The sequence below is a fragment of the Schistocerca serialis genome, chromosome 4 (genome assembly GCF_023864345.2).
Source record: "Schistocerca serialis cubense isolate TAMUIC-IGC-003099 chromosome 4, iqSchSeri2.2, whole genome shotgun sequence".
Lineage (NCBI taxonomy): Eukaryota > Metazoa > Arthropoda > Insecta > Orthoptera > Acrididae > Schistocerca > Schistocerca serialis.
The window spans coordinates 415,703,041-415,705,564 of record NC_064641.1 but is presented as its reverse complement, the minus strand read 5'-3'; the positions used below and the strand labels follow the sequence as shown (position 1 = coordinate 415,705,564).

Genomic DNA, 2,524 nt, shown 5'->3' with positions numbered 1-2,524 from the left:
GAGCAATAACAGGTCTGTGATGCCCTTAGATGTTCTGGGCCGCACGCGCGCTACACTGAAGGAATCAGCGTGTCTTCCTAGGCCGAAAGGTCGGGGTAACCCGCTGAACCTCCTTCGTGCTAGGGATTGGGGCTTGCAATTGTTCCCCATGAACGAGGAATTCCCAGTAAGCGCGAGTCATAAGCTCGCGTTGATTACGTCCCTGCCCTTTGTACACACCGCCCGTCGCTACTACCGATTGAATGATTTAGTGAGGTCTTCGGACTGGTACGCGGCATTGACTCTGTCGTTGCCGATGCTACCGGAAAGATGACCAAACTTGATTATTTAGAGGAAGTAAAAGTCGTAACAAGGTTTCCGTAGGTGAACCTGCGGAAGGATCATTACCGACTAGACTGCATGTCTTTCGATGTGCGTGTCGTGTCGCGCAACACGCTACCTGTACGGCTCGCAGTAGCCGTGCGCCGCGTGCGGAACCACGCGTTCGTCTCAAAACTAACGGCAATGTTGTGTGGTACGAGCGCTGAAGCGCTGGAGCGGCTGGCCTGCGGCACCTGGCGCCTGGCGCCGGTTTTGAATGACTTTCGCCCGAGTGCCTGTCCGCTCCGGTGTGGAGCCGTACGACGCCCATCGGCCGTGAGGCCGTTGGACACTGAACGCTGGAACAGGGGCCGCCACACGCCTCAGTCCCGCCTATGCAACTGTATTGAAAGAGATAGTGGAAACTATGAAAAGATCACCCAGGACGGTGGATCACTCGGCTCGTGGGTCGATGAAGAACGCAGCAAATTGCGCGTCGACATGTGAACTGCAGGACACATGAACATCGACGTTTCGAACGCACATTGCGGTCCATGGATTCCGTTCCCGGGCCACGTCTGGCTGAGGGTCGGCTATGTATACTGAAGCGCGCGGCGTTTGCCCCGCTTCGCAGACCTGGGAGTGTCGTGGCCGCCTGTGGGGCCGGCCGCGTCTCCTTAAACGTGCGATGCGCGCCCGTCGCCTGGCGGTTCGCATACCGGTACTTACTCGGTAGCGTGCACAGCCGGCTGGCGGTGTGGCGTGCGACACCTCGTACAACGACCTCAGAGCAGGCGAGACTACCCGCTGAATTTAAGCATATTACTAAGCGGAGGAAAAGAAACTAACAAGGATTCCCCCAGTAGCGGCGAGCGAACAGGGAAGAGTCCAGCACCGAACCCCGCAGGCTGCCGCCTGTCGTGGCATGTGGTGTTTGGGAGGGTCCACTACCCCGACGCCTCGCGCCGAGCCCAAGTCCAACTTGAATGAGGCCACGGCCCGTAGAGGGTGCCAGGCCCGTAGCGGCCGGTGCGAGCGTCGGCGGGACCTCTCCTTCGAGTCGGGTTGCTTGAGAGTGCAGCTCCAAGTGGGTGGTAAACTCCATCTGAGACTAAATATGACCACGAGACCGATAGCGAACAAGTACCGTGAGGGAATGTTGAAAAGAACTTTGAAGAGAGAGTTCAAAAGTACGTGAAACCGTTCTGGGGTAAACGTGAGAAGTCCGAAAGGTCGAACGGGTGAGATTCACGCCCATCCGGCCACTGGCCTCCGCCCTCGGCAGATGGGGCCGGCCGCCCGCGCGGAGCAATCCGCGGCGGGGTCGTGTCCGGTTGCCTTTCCACTCGCCGCGGGGTGGGGCCGTTCCGGTGTGCGGTGGGCCGCACTTCTCCCCTAGTAGGACGTCGCGACCCGCTGGGTGCCGGCCTACGGCCCGGGTGCGCAGCCTGTCCTTCCGCGGGCCTCGGTTCGCGTCTGTTGGGCAGAGCCCCGGTGTCCTGGCTGGCTGCCCGGCGGTATATCTGGAGGAGTCGATTCGCCCCTTTGGGCGCTCGGGCTCCCGGCAAGCGCGCGCGGTTCTTCCCGGATGACGGACCTACCTGGCCCGGCCCCGGACCCGCGCCGCTGTTGGCTCGGGATGCTCTCGGGCGGAATAATCGCTCCCGTCAGCGGCGCTTCAGCTTTGGACAATTTCACGACCCGTCTTGAAACACGGACCAAGGAGTCTAACATGTGCGCGAGTCATTGGGCTGTACGAAACCTAAAGGCGTAATGAAAGTGAAGGTCTCGCCTTGCGCGGGCCGAGGGAGGATGGGGCTTCCCCGCCCTTCACGGGGCGGCGGCCTCCGCACTCCCGGGGCGTCTCGTCCACATTGCGAGGTGAGGCGCACCTAGAGCGTACACGTTGGGACCCGAAAGATGGTGAACTATGCCTGGCCAGGACGAAGTCAGGGGAAACCCTGATGGAGGTCCATAGCGATTCTGACGTGCAAATCGATCGTCGGAGCTGGGTATAGGGGCGAAAGACTAATCGAACCATCTAGTAGCTGGTTCCCTCCGAAGTTTCCCTCAGGATAGCTGGTGCTCGTACGAGTCTCATCCGGTAAAGCGAATGATTAGAGGCCTTGGGGCCGAAACGACCTCAACCTATTCTCAAACTTTAAATGGGTGAGATCTCCGGCTTGCTTGATATGCTGAAGCCGCGAGCAAACGACTCGGATCG

The 2,524-nt window shown here is 59.9% G+C and overlaps 1 non-coding gene and 1 pseudogene across 1 annotated transcript; both read left to right on the top strand.

Moving 5' to 3' along the window:
• The first annotated feature begins 737 nt into the window (after nt 1-737).
• Nucleotides 738-892, top strand: LOC126476407 (5.8S ribosomal RNA). Its single transcript, XR_007586946.1, has one exon. It is a non-coding gene; the product is annotated as a 5.8S ribosomal RNA (ribosomal RNA).
• A 188-nt stretch (nt 893-1,080) lies between these two features.
• Nucleotides 1,081-2,524, top strand: part of LOC126475535 (large subunit ribosomal RNA) — a 4,575-nt pseudogene continuing 3,131 nt past the window's right edge.